This window comes from Desmodus rotundus, chromosome 3 (genome assembly GCF_022682495.2).
Source record: "Desmodus rotundus isolate HL8 chromosome 3, HLdesRot8A.1, whole genome shotgun sequence".
NCBI lineage: Eukaryota > Metazoa > Chordata > Mammalia > Chiroptera > Phyllostomidae > Desmodus > Desmodus rotundus.
In genome coordinates, this window is record NC_071389.1 from 19,766,159 (window position 1) to 19,780,693 (window position 14,535).

At 48.1% G+C, this 14,535-nt stretch overlaps 1 long non-coding RNA gene across 1 annotated transcript; it reads right to left on the reverse strand.

The window, feature by feature from the left end:
- Positions 1–2,179: 2,179 nt before the first annotated feature.
- Positions 2,180–4,969, reverse strand: LOC123479148 (uncharacterized). Its single transcript, XR_006654683.2, has 3 exons — positions 4,882–4,969; positions 3,876–4,052; positions 2,180–2,265 (listed from the first exon to the last, which is right to left on the reverse strand). It is a non-coding gene; the product is annotated as an uncharacterized lncRNA (long non-coding RNA).
- Between the last annotated feature and the right edge of the window lie 9,566 nt (positions 4,970–14,535).

A 14,535-nucleotide genomic window follows, 5' to 3' on the forward strand; every position in this document is an offset into this window, starting at 1 on the left:
TGTTGAATTTAAAAGGCAAGATAATGTTAATAACAAGGGAAACTGAATGCCAGGTATTTGGGAATATCTGTACTAGTCTCCTATTTATTTTTCTGTGTATTTGTCTTACAAGTAAGGTTTACTACAAAAAAAATAAAAAGGCAGCTGTTATGTAATCCACACTGAAAGCTATCACGATCTGGCTGTCAGGATCTCAGACAAGGGAGAGCCGGGAGTGGATGTCGTCGGTGACGTCCAGCTACTGCTCTAAAGAAATGATTTGTGTAAGTGAACAGACCTCCCACCGTGGAATGTCCTGGTCATTGTGGCAGAGACTTGAGCAGGGCCCCTATGACTAAGTGAACTGTTTTCGGGTCCATTTGCATAAGGGAAGCCTCCCACCATTGGGGAAAGAGAGGGGCAGCAGAGGCGCTCCACGTGCCTCGGGGTATTGGGAATAAACACACAGTGAGAGCCAGCTGCTCTGAGTCAGGGACCTGTCTAATTGCTCCACCTAGCTTAATCCTCTGTTTACCTATTTGAATTACTATATTAATCCTTTTCCAAGTCTATGAGGAAGGTACTGTTATTATTCCCCATTTCACAGATGAGGAAATAGGCATAGAGAGATTAAGCAACTGGCCCAAGGTTCATAGGTGGTAGAGTTGATCGAGGAACCCCGTCGGTCTCTCTGTCTCCTGATATTCTACCATGTCTCATTGCCATAAAAAGTAATCAAAGGCGGGTTTGCCCAGGTTTTGGCCCAGTGCCTTTGACCAGATTGTTTGCCGATTCCTCCACTGATCCACAACAGCACCTCTTTTTTTACGGCCGTCCTTATTTACCACCGGGTAATCCACCGGGTGGTAAATCCACCGGGATTTCCCTCTTTGTTGTTGTGGTTCCTGGTTGCCTCTTGCCTTAAAGCTCCTTCCACAGAAGTGAAACTAGAGCTCGAGTAAGTGCACGGGAGGCTGCAGGCGCGACCCGGGGTCAGGGGGTTCTTTAATAAATATTTACTGAACCTTTACCAGGGGTTGGGATTTTTGTGTATCATCTCATTGAATCTTCTTATCAATACTATGAACTATACGTACATCGTTATTCACTGTTAACAGAGGAGGAAAACTTGAGGTTTCGGTAGATGAAGTGATTTAACCTGGGATCATGAAATATGGGAGACGCAGAGCTGGGCGTTCAACCTCAAGTCCAACTCAATCCAAAGTTCCTTCTCTAAACTACATTCTCGCGAGGGCAGGAACCAGACGGGGTCTGCCTTGTTGGCCACTTTGTTTATTCACAGTACCCGATGTGGCAGCTGTCATGTAGTAAATAAGAACACACACGTAGGAAGAATATAATGGCACAGTATCATGGAAGCCAAGGAGAGTGTTTGGTTTTTGTGGGGGGGGGTTTTTCCTTCGATAAATGGTTTCTCGAAATAAGCTTAGGCTCCCAGAAAAGCTGGAAATGTAATACACAGAGTTCTCCATACCCCTCACCCATTTCCTTCCACGTTAGCCTCTCACATTATCGTGGTACATTTGTCACAGCTAGGAAACCAACATTAATAATGTCACTATTAACTAAGCTACAGACTTTATTTGAATCTCACCGGCTTCCCCAGTGATGTCTTTGGTTTCTGTGTCAGGGCCCGGAGCAGCACCCTGACACCGTCGGCATGTGCCCGTCACGTGGTGCCCTGGTGCACGCTGCAGTCAGCTGTCACGTCTCACAGTCTCCTCTGGCCGGCGACAGTGCCTCAGTCTTTCTTCGTTTCTCATGACCTTGATTGTTTGGAGGAGTAATACTCAGGTATTTTGTGAAATGTTCCTCATTTGGGGTTTTTCTGATTTTTTTTTTCCTGATTAAACTGGCCTTAAGGGTTTTGGGCAAGAATGACACAGAGGGCAAGAATGTCACACCGTGTCAGGGACATGTGGTAGCCGCATGACACCACAGGGGGTAGTGACCTCTGTCACGCGGTCAGACAGTGTTTCCCAGACTTGTCCCCTGAAAAGATATTGCTTTAAGAATTTTAAGATGGAAGGAGATAATATTTTCAAAGAACATTTAATGATGCGAACAAAGTGGCACATGTGACGCTAAGCACAGGCTTAATGCTGGAGCCAGCATGGATTCAACTGGGGGAAGCTCCCTGTCTCACCTCCCTAAGGTGGGCTGGTTTTTGTCACTCAGCCTCTCCTGCTGCTGGGGTGGAGGAAGGAGGACACAAGTCTCTTTTCGGTGGGTGTTTTTGTGCACAGCCTTCATCCAGGGTCACTGCTGCACAAAGGAAAGAGGGGCTGATCTCCACCACACTGAGCAGCCAGCAGACAGCACCCGGGAGGAGAACAGAAAGTCCCCGGGAATCACGCTTTCCCAGAAGCACCCCCTGCACTGCTGGTCAGCAGCAGGCTGCTCGGCCAGAGGTCACTCGGCCTTCCACAGCTCCGCCGAGACAAGTCTGGACCTGCCTCTGATGTGAATTCTCTGATTTGCGAAAGAGCATGTTCAAGGTTGTTGACTTCGTGAGCTGGAAAACCAGAAGCAGACCTTCTGGGCCCGAGGCAAGAGGTTTCCGAGAACAACGAGCAACTCTGTGTCCCGAGGCTGGGCCCCCGCCTAAGATGGACACTGCTGCGCCTCCGGGCCACCAGCAGGACTCTGCTCGAGCTTCCAGGTGCTGGTGACCCCCGGATCCCAGCTGCTGGGACCTCCTCTAGACACTGTTGCCCCCCTTCACTAAGTCATGCGCCCTGCCACCGGACAATGCGAACTCTGTTACAGCTGGTGATCCTGGTCAAGTTCAGTGGCCACTGCTAGGCCTCTGACAGAGCCCTCCTGAGATGCCACTGAGTGTGGCTGTACCTCTAACCCCTGGGCCACAGCCTAAGTGATTGGATTGCCTGTGCTTCTGAGCTTCTCCCAACCCCTCAAGGTCATGGACAGACACAGCCTGGAGTAAACCGAGGCTGTGGTTGCTTCAGGTGCATGTGTCTGTGTCTGTGAAAAGCAGACCTTTTCGCAGGCTGCCAGGGGCGGCTAGCACACTGACCAAGGCCGCTGATAGACACGTATCACCACAGCCTGACTCATGGTGTTGATGTTGACCTGGTCGCCTGGCAGAGGTAGTGTTTGCCAGGTCTCTCCACTGGGAAGGTTCCTCTGCCCCTCCCTTCCCCACAGCACTCTCAGGAAGGGAGTCTCTACTTGCCGCCCACACTGAAGCAACGGACAGCATGCGCCACCTCCTTGAGCGTAGAATATCGACAGAAATAATTTGGAATTTTTCCTGGGAGATTGGATTCTTCCCAATCATTTATTTATATCATTTATTTAATCATTTATTTGTGGCAGTATGGACTCGTGGATATTTGTTTTATACTTTGGATTGTAATACAATGCCACTGTACTTATTTTGTAGCTCAAGCTCTTCCAGCTTTGGCCACTGGGAGCTCTTGTCCTCGGCTCCTGGGTCTCTTAGACATTTTGACCTTACCGTTTGGGAGGGTACACTTCCTACCTCCTTGGAGACTTTTGACGCCACCGACATCAGATGTCAGATGCAGGTGAGACTCAAATTGAGTCCCTCTTTATTCACCCGGCAACTTGCTACAGAGCCTCTGAACCCCAAGCCTTGGCTATGCCTCTGATTATGGGGGACCTTGGAACTGCTGGACACACTGAACTTTAGATCTCACCCTTTCCTTCCTCCTGCAGCCACTGCCCTGTAGAAACAGTGCCCTTTCCCCAGCTGAGTCTGCCCAGTCCTGGCCCCAGAAAAGCTTTGTAACCTTAGTAATGTAACTGTATCCTCCATGTGTGTGAATACACTTATTTAAAGGACAAAACAAAACAGAAAAATCTGCCTCTTGATTATCTTTGAAACCGACCTTATCTGCTGCATTCCTGGACGTCAGATCAATGTCCTTTTGCCTGAAGCTGTTTTTGTTACACAGCCTTCCATCTGGCCAATGGAGCATCAAGGTCTTTGGAGTCACCCGGACTCAGATTCCAATCCCAGCGGCTCTGGGCAGTCATCTGATCTCTCAAAGCCTGTGTTTCCTCGCCTGGAAAAGAGGGATAATAACAACCTCCGAGTGGCTACCGCTGATTGAGCACTCGCCACGTGGATTAGGGGATAACTGAGGCAAAGCACCTCGCACACACGGTATGTGCCCAACAAATGGAAGCTATTATTACTGCTGGTAGTCGTGTTAGGGTAGATAGGGGACAAAGGCAGGGCGTTGGAGGGAGACAAGTCCCACACACAGACAGGCAGTCCTTGAAATTCTATGTATCTTGTGTTATCTGGGAAAGAAAGCCTTTGAAACTGTGCTTTCATCCCAAGGACTGAAAGGCTGGAAAGGGCCCATAGTACGTGCCTAAAGGAAGAAGCCCCTTAATACCTTTGGGTATTCACACCCCCATCCTGGAAAGCTGGCACCACCTTTACCGTCAATCAACATGTAACTTCTTCACCTTCCCCCGTCCCACCAACCATGTGTCTTCGGAACAAAGGATCTCTCTCTTGCTCTTGCCTTTCTCCCCCACCACAGCGAGGCCCGTTCTCCTCCATGAGAACAGATCACCAATAAACACTGCTTTCACGATAACAGACTCGCTGATCTGTAATTCTTTACTACACTGGCAAGAAGAACCAAGCTTCTGGGAGTTTCTCCCGAAACAGTAAGAATACTATGGTCATCTGTCTCCTTCATCCCAGCCTCTCCACCAAATCCATTCTGTACACCAAAGCTCACACACAGCAGTGTCACTCTGCCATTCCCAATCCTTCGAGAATCCAGAATTCAGACACCCCCTGGAATTTAAGAGCTTTGGGAACATTGTCCTGCTCTATGCGCCCGGCCTCATCTTCCTTCTCTCCCCAAACCTCACCAGACTAGTCACTGTTCCCCGAACAGGCCTCACTCGACACCTCCTTGCCTTTGCCTGCACTGTTGCCTCTGCCCACATGATCTTCCAGCCTTTCTCATCTGGGGACTTCCAGTTCCAGGCCTCTGTTCTCAGTGACAGAAACCAACCAACCATCTGGAGTTTAAGGCCACTCCCTGCCCTGCAGCACCTCCCTAACGCAGTAAATTATGTGTTCTCCAGTCCACCTCCCCCAACCCCCTCGCCAATCAGGCTTCCCCATGGTCAGGGTCATCTCTGATTAGACCAAGTGGTAGGGAGGAAAGGGCATGGACTTGGAGTCCCACAGACCTGGGTGTGATCTGCATTTGGAGCTTATCAGCTGTGTGGCCCAAAGCAAGTTCCTAACCGATGATAATAAGAATAGTTATTTCATAGGAATGTTGTAAAGATTTAAGTAGATGATCCATGTGAAGCCCTTCGCATAATGCCCAACACACAGAAAGCACTTAACAAATGGTCACTTTCTCTCTTTTTATTAATATGAGGCAGCCAGGAGTTGCCTGCTCTGCCAGGCTCCATTTATTGATGGATTCAAGGCTAAAAATAGAGCTGCAGCCTTGAGGAGTAGGTCCTTCCAGAGCCGGAATTGATGCCCTTGATACTGTGGGTGGGGAAGGAGCCTGCTTCTCTCCCCAGGGGCCTCTCGGAGAAACACAAATCTTGATGCCTCCGGCCTTTCTCCCCTGGTGTCCAGGGTGGGCATGCAGAGCCAGCCCCGACCAGGCGGATGAGCAATCCTAGCAGAGGGCTTTGTAAGCTGACAAGCTTGCTTTTAACTCCAGCCCTGCTATTCACCAGCTCTGTGACCTTGAGCAGGCGAAGCTTGTTCCCTCTTTGAGGATCATTATTATTCTCTAGCCTGGGAAACTAACAATGGTAATAACGTAGTTTGGAATAACAAGCAGCTTACATGCACAGAGGCCTTGAGGCCAATGACAAGCTCTGGGACTGTGGATAATGACATTCCCTCTCTGAGCCTCAGTTTTCATGTTTCTGAAACAGACACAGTAGCCCTGACCTTCCAAGGCTGTTATGAGGACCTAGCGAGGTCATGGACAGCGGTCGCTGACAGCAGCGTCACCTGATGGGAACCTGAGCTGTCTGATGGCCCATCTGATGGGGAGCAGAGACAGAAATTTATCTTAGCTGTTTTTAGCTATCGATCCACCAGCCTTGGAAAATGCAAAGAAATGCATCCAACAAGAAAAATACCTCTCATCTTCAGCTGCTAACAGGCTGGCCCTTCAAGTGGGTAAACCACTTCTGTGTGATTGACTTCCCCCTGCTCTTGGAGACTTATTTCATCTCCCAGGACAAGAAGCTGATTTAGTTAAAGTAGAACGTACATTGTGGCCAGGGGCCCCCATTTTCCTTTCTACAGGTAGTCTTAACTGTACCTCAAAGTCGTAAATCTGGCTTCCAGGGGCACTACCGCAGCCTCCTCCATGGAGACACTCGGAGCTCAGATTCACAACCTAAGGGCCGTACATGCTGGATGGGGTCTCCCCATCTTCCCTTCCTGGGATAGGTCCAGTCAGGCTCCAGCCCCTTGCTCATTTCTGACCATGAGACGGATTCAGAATTGCATGACAATAACATGAATAAAAGTATATTGATAGAATCCCATCACACTGTAGTCCCCCAGGGGGAAGGATAGTACAGTGGTCCCTGGAAGAGGTCAGGAGCCCTGGGCCAAGGCATCACGTGCTAAGGTTCTCTGCCCAACCACCGGCAGCTGTGTACCTGAGCAGGGGAGAGGAGATCCGTGTTCTGCCCAGGCTGAGCGTGAAAGAAGGAAGATTGTATGACCCTTTCAGGGTGCTCACAAGCCTTAGGTGGGGGAATCCATCCAGCAGCATCTAGAATGAGAGTTTGGGCTCTGGAATCTCACTCTCCTGGGTCAGGATCTAAGCTCTCCCCTGGGAGACCCCGGGCCACTCTCTTAACCTCCCACCCCTGAGCCTCCTTAGTGTACATTTACTCATTTGTTTGCATATTCATCAGCATTCTTGCTTGCAGACAACTAGAGTCCACTCTGGCCAGTTTAAGGAGAATAGGAATTCACATAAGGATGTTAGACTCCCTGGGTGGTGGAGAGACAGCCTGTAGATGCAGCTTTCGGAAGCATCTCTAAGAAGCACGCTGCAAAATCAGACTGATGGGGGAACTGCTGCTGCTGCCCCTGCCGGAGTCACAACGCATCAGCCACCACGCAGGCTAGTGAAAGGGAGGCCCACGTGCAGCCATCACCACATAGAGCTCATCGTCTGCTCGGCATGTCAGGCGGGGAGTGTGATCCGAGGAAACTAGGTCACGCACCTGCACACTAGCTGTAAGGGTGGCTGGCTGCTGTTTCCAGAAGGAGGAACTTAAGATATAAGGACTCGTCAAAATGGAGACAGGGACTTTTGAAGTTGCTGGACAGCAAAGAATGACGAGCGTTCAGTACATCTTCTTTCTTGTCTATCTCCCCCACCTTGAACGAAAGTTCCATGGGACAGGTATCTTAAATGTCTTGTTCACCTCTGTAGCCCCAGCACCTAACGGGGAGCCTGTGCTGAATAAACAGATAAAATCAAATGTGGGTAATCAAAGAGCCACCTGGACTTGGAAGCTACTGGCCTATTTACAGTCTCAGGGGACTGTAGCTCCATGAGTTTGGAAACGCTGGTCCTTTATGAAATGTGTTCCTCCACCACCCCCTGCCTGATGGTGAAGTTGTCTTCCTCTTTCAGCTCTCAGCTTTGACTCACCTCCTCCTGGAGGCTTTCCTTGGTGTACAAGTCTATCCCTTTCGGCACAATAGTCACCGCTGCAAATACCTGCCCTCGTGAGCTAGTTAGGAGGGTGGTTAAAAACCACGTCTACTGGGAGATTTCAAACATTGACCTCCGCTCTTACTTAGCCGTTGGAGCTTGGGTAAGTCCTGTCACTACTCTGAGGACCATCTCCTCATCTATAAAATGGGGACACTATAATATCTAAGTTATAGAGTTGTCATGAGAGTTGAATGAGAGAGTGTGTGCAAGCTCTTAGAACAGGGTCTAAGAGAGAGAGAGAACTGGCCCAGAGAGGTAATTCCACTGCTGCAGTCGCTAGCCTTGCCCTTCTGGTGCTCAGCTGGGCAATATTATGATTGTTTGCCTGTCTATGTCCCCGACTTAACTGGCACCTCTGGAAATTAGAAACTAGGGAGTCCTACATGCCACCCCCCCTGCCTCTCCATGCATCTGTCATACAGATTGGGTGCTCACACACTTCGTTGGATAAATGATTAACTCAATTAGAGAACTCACAAGTGCCAAGACTGATAGCTAGAACATTTAAAGTTTGTGTATTAGAAACATAACTAAAATTAAAATGTCACCCGGAAGTGGGGAGAATGGCAAATGGCTAATGTAAATATTTCTCGCACGCGAGTATAAAATATCTGAGTGGCCAGGATCTGGACAAAGGTCACGAGCAGGCAATTCAAGGGAGGAAATAGAAGTAGTAAGTAAACATGAGAGAATATTCACCGTCCAACAGGAGAAATAAAAATGAGATACAAATGAAGGCAACAATAAACAGAATTCAATACTGAATTGTTTATAACACTAAAAAAGGTCCAGTAGCAGAAGAATGGCTACATAAATAATGATACTTTGATTCAATGGCACGGTGTTCCACCATTAAATAATTATGAAAATGTTAAAACAAGTGCTTATGATATAGTAAGTTTATAAGCAGACTGCAAAATTTAATTTAAAGCATGATCACAAGTGTGCAAAATGTTCATCTGGATTTAATGAAAACTTGGCAGAAAATGCAAGAAAATGCAAGCAGTTGCCTCAATAAAGCAGAGAAAATTTATGGAGTGCCCACCATATGCCAGACATTATGCCAAGGGCTTCCACATCCATGATCTCACTTAACTGCCCAATTCTCCCCAAATCCCTAAGAGGTAGGAGTGGTCCCCCTCTGTAGGTAAGGCAGTGAAGGCGTAGAAAGGGCCAATCACCTGCTGAGGTGGCACAGCCAGTAACTGGCAGAGAAGAATGCCAACCCTGGCGTGTTGGACTCCAAGTCCAGTCGTCTTTCCAACGCGTCAGATGTGTAAGATGGATGGAGTCCAGCGGTTTTTCTTTCTTTTTAAACATTGCCTTTCATGCTGTTTAAATGTCATTTGTGCAATCAAAATACAATTAAAAGAACAGCCCGAGCTGTCTCAGGAAGGCAGTTCAGCTCCTGTCCCTCCACCAAATCCATGGACCAGAGCCCCACCCTGCTATTGGCTGACACCCATAGGTTTGCCCAAACAATACAGGAAACAACCCTGCTGAATCTTCTGTCCCTCTTCATTGGGTTAAAAACCCTTGGGGAAGCACTTGGCATTTCCCCCACCTTCCTCACTAAGAAGACCCTTCTTTCACACCCGGGTACCCCAGGGGCTGTGGGTGCCTCTGCAGTGGGGATCCCAGGACCTTTGCACATGCCACTCCCTTGCCTGGAACGCTCTTCTCTACTCATCACATGTCTGGCTCCCCCTCCTCCCCCCTCAGAACCTCCGCAGTTACTCTTCACCTACGTTCATCTCTGCTTCCCTGGATTGCTCAAGAGTTTATTACCAAATCAGGCTCCCTAGGCCCCATGCAGATAAGCCCTGGGGTATCCATTCCACCAGGTCATCAGATTGGCCCACCCCTGTAGGTGCCGCAGCCTGGGTCCTAGTGGACACCACCCTCCTCCCCTTCAGAAAGATAGGGACTAAAGCACTGGGGAAATTCCCAGTTGTTCTGCACCTGGAAGCAGAGGGCTTCTTTTTAAGCACAAGTGAGAACTCCTCAGGGGCTCCCAGAAATACATCCCTCACCTACTTCTCTCTAAAACCCCACATCTGATTATCTGTTTATTCAATTAATTTCTTAAGCACCTCCCATGTGCCACGCCTGTGCTAAATACTGGGTGTACCCACCAGGGCAGGTCACTCACTGCACAAGAGCACTTAGTTGAGGGACAAGTGGAGACCAAAATCTAGCCCATGGACCAATCACCAAACTGTGGGCTCACGGAGCTGTGTCTGCTCAAAAGAATATCTTTTTCTAATTTCCCTCAAAAGCACCGTATGGACTAGAAGCAGCCCTGCACATGCATAAATTAAACCCATATGGTCCCTGCCCATATGGAGTTATAGTCTAGTGAAAGACAGACAAATAATTAAACAACTGAATATATAATTAGAATTTACTCTTATTTTACCGGTGAGGACACTGGGTTTCTAAGAAGCTAAGTATTTGGCCCAAGGCCACACGGTTAGTAAGCAACAGAATCAGGGTTCAAGTTCGGGTGTCCTGGCTTCAAAGCCACAGTCTGCTCTGCAGAATGAGAGAGGCATTTTAGCCACATTGGTATGCCTGCTGAGCTCCAGTCCTGCCCTGCAGCATCTGGGTTTCTCCCTCCTCCTGACCCCCTTGATGATAAACTCCGGCTTCTCTGATTCCGGAGGTCCCTCCTCTTGACCCGCCAGCCCCTTCAGCTCAGCTCAGCTCAGCTCGTGTGGATCCACCTGCTGCCTAATTCAGAGGCTTAAAGTGAAATGATTCCTGCAGGTTTTACTTCCTGTCTTGTGTCTTTTGGGCCCAGGCTCTCGTCCCAGGGGCTCGGCTGGGGACAAGCCCGTGTGACCGCGCCGGTGCCCTGCTCACCGTTCTGTTCACAGTGGCAGAGAAAGCCGTCATATATCTAGGAATGAGCTGATGTGAACAAAATTATAAAACTTTACTGAAGGACATAAAAGGAGATCTGAATAAATGGAGAGACACACCATGTCCCGGAGGGAAAGACTCAGTATTGTAAAGATGTCAGTTTTCCCCAGAGGAACCTATAAATTTAATGTAATTTCAATCAAAACAGCATAGACATTTTTACGGAATTTGACAAGCTGATCCTCAAATTAAACTGGGAGAAAAAATACATTAAAACACAAAAGAATAGAGTATAAAATAACTTATTTAGAATTTTAACTACAGTCACGTCATTGTGCCACCATCACCACCATCTACCTCCGGAACGTTTTTGTTACCCCAGACTTAAACCCTGTACCCACTAAACAATAACTCCCCATTGCCCCCCTCCCACAAGAAAAAAAATTTATGATTTGACTTATTTATTTTTAGACAAAAGGGAAGGGAGAGAGAAAGGGAGGGAGAGAAACATCAATGTGTGGTTGCCTCTCACACGCCCCCTACTGGGGATGTGGCCCGCAACCCAGGCATGTGCCCTGACTGGGAATCGAACTGGCCAACCTTTGGTTCTCAGGTCAGCACTTGATCCACTGAGCCACACCAGCCAGGGCTCAAAAAAAAATGTTAATGAATTAAAATAAGAAGGAACTATCAAGCCAGAAGTAAACATACTTATAAAACAAGAGAAATTCTATGTACAGGGTGGGGCAAAAGTAGGCTTACAGTTGTGAGTCCATGAAACACAGAGTTTATTCTCATATTATTATTTAGGAATTATTGTGTTATTTTCCATACGAGCCACCATAATCTACTTTTTGCCACACCCTCTATGTATGTGTCTGCCTGTCTGTCCATCTAGCTAGCTAGCTATCCATCATCATAAGTGTAGCATTTTGCATCCACGAGGAAAATATAAACTATTCAACAATGGCACTGGGACAAATGGCTTCCAGTGTGGAAAATAAAAAATTTGAACTCTATCTCACACCAGGCTCACATACAAAGTACCTTTGATTTAAACAACGGAATGTAAGAAACAAAACGCCATAAAAGCATTAGAAGAGTAAGAAGGGTGGTTAGATTTGACGACATAAAAACATTTGACTTCTGAATGACAGAGACTGTATGAGCAAAGCTAAAAACCAGTGCCGCCCTGGGAGAGCAGATCTGCCCCCAACATACAGGAATGCACCAAGAACACATCTCAAAATAAAATGTTCGCTTTTCTATTTCCCACTTCCTCACGTCAGTCAGAGGTTCTGTTTTACCTCCAGGAGAATTCGTGCTTTTACAGCAGGAATATAAAGCAAGAGAAACAGCCAACGCTCAGATGTCATTGTTTTCAACTTCCCAGATAGTCTGCTAAAGCCCACATCAGAAGCCACACTTTTGAAAAGCAGAGCCTTTGATTTGCAAGAGGCTGCTTTCCCCGAGAAAAGAAAATGCTCTTGAGAATTAAAAGGATAAGTCTTGAAGAAAGCTGGAGATATAGTTTATGCCTTAATTATAGATTGAAAAGAGAACAGAGACAGCCCACACCATGTGCCTCTCAGGGAGGGAAATGGGGTCCCTGGGCTGGGAGGAAAGGGGTGTGGGATGAGGCATGACCTTGGAAGAGGTCAAGGAGGTCTGGAATGAGGGAACTGGACAGGCAGGACCACAAGGAGCAGAAGGGAGTCGGTGCCCAGATACTGCTAAACCCCCATCATCACCCCTACCAGGGAGCTTCCTGGGGGACAGAGCTGTCACCAGCAGATCCTCTGGACCTTTTCCATGGGTGCCACAGGCCCACTTGGCTGGAGAGCCATTCAGGTCTCCCAGGACCTGCCAAAGCCTTCACTGGCAGGTGTCGGGAATGCACAACAGGAGTGATGCCCACCCACATGTGAGGCTTTGCTAAAGAGCCCCATCCACACTTATTCCTGTTAATGCAGCTCCTTTTCAAACGTCTCAGAGCATTCATCAACCTCCCAAACCAAAGGGTGGGGTATTTGACACCCATAGAGGAGGTAAAGAACCCCTGCAACCTATGTTTGGCTACAACTAGATAATGGTAAAATCTACCCCGCCTAAATAGATCCACAATATATAAAGAGCTCCTATAAATCAATAAAAATGAACCAACACTCCAATAGAAATATAGACAAAGGATATGAAAAATAAAATTCACAGAAGAAATACAAACATCTAGTAAGTATATGATGTTCAGCGTCAGTTCTAATTAGTAAAAAAGCAAATTAAAATAATATGATACATTTTGCTTAGCACATTGGCAAAAGCAAAATTAGAAGGGCAGATAAGCATCATGAAGCACTGTCACTTGCCACTGGTGAAGCCTTAGTAAAGGGCAATTTGGCAATTCCATAGAAATTTTAAATGTACACCTTTAAATGCACACATTGAAACCCAGCAATTCTACTCAATCAAAATGTCCCACCAGGGGATGGTTAAGAAAATCATATATGTCTGCAACATTGTTACAGTGAAAAATTGGGTAACCAATTGGGAGTGCAGTTGGGGGGTGCTTCTATTTAGGGGGGGGTGGTTGCTGCTTGCTTGACTGAGAGTAACCCTGCAGTAAACCCTTGAGAGGGTTGAGAAGTAAGCCGTGCAAAGTTTTGGGACAAGACATGCCAGGCAGTGGGAACAGGCAGTGGGAAGGCCCTAGGGATGGGGCACGCCCGGCAAGGTCAGGAAAGCAAGGATGCATGCCACCGCGGCTGGGGCAGTGATGGGCACCGGGGAGAGGGGGCTGGGAGGTAATGCACCAGGGTGCTGGGCGGGAGGTGGAGCGGTTCACACAGAACCTTGTAGGCCGTCGTAAAGGCACTTCCGTTTTTGCTCTAACTTAGATTGGAAATCACTGGAGGGGGTTAGTATTAAGATTAAAAAGCAGAATATAAAATCACATTATAGGATGATATGTTTAAAAACTCATTTAAAAAAGATACTGAAAGTAAATAACCAAACGGACCACAGCTGGGTTAGAGTGAGGAGATTATTAATTTTTTCTTCTATCCAACTTTCAATGTCTCTTTATAGCGTGTTGGTGATTAAAATCTTTTTATATGATTTTTTTAACTGGCTCCTTATGTAAAGGCAGAAAATTATTATGAAGGAGAAGGAAGGATACAAAGAACACCAGAGAGTTAGAGGTGGAGGTCAGAGCCCACGAGAAGGCAGCAACGGAGCCCACGGTAGGGAAACCAGAGCTGGGGTAGGAGGGAGACGGAGAGATGAGGAACAGGGAGAGGTGAGAGGTGGTGACCGTGACAGGTAAAGGGCCTGTTAGGGCCCAGGACAGAGACCAGAACCCTGCCTGAGCATGGGGAGGGCCTGGCCCCATCATACCCCCCTCAACACTCCATCAACCCCACAGGCCCAGGGGCCTGACCCAGGCAGCTGAGCAGCAGCCCCTCCTCCGCTCCATTCCAGCATCTCAGGAGCCCTCTGTGGCTGCTTGGACGATCTTCGGCAAGGAAGTGACATGATTGAACCTGAGTGCTCACAGAGCCCGGGTCTGTGAGGGGGAATGGGCTGGCCCCGCCTGGGCACTGTGAGACGCACTGGTGCTTCTGAGAGCAAGGCTGGGCCTACAGGTCGCTTTCACCCCACACGCACATCACACACCATGGGGCCCCGATCTGTCACAGCCTGCGGAGAGAGATTCTGGCACCCGGTGGAGGCAGGGCTATCTGCTGAAGGCACCCAGTAGGACACTGGCAGCACTTGGCAGCGGGAACTTGTTTTCGAGCCCATATGACATTGGCCAAGACATTTACAGATGCTGGTGCTTGCCCCTCCTAACAGCCCCTTGGCCCGACAATTGGTGGCAGCTGGGGATCTAGTTTTAAGCAGCTTGCCCCCAATCCATTTCAAATGTGCCTCTGGT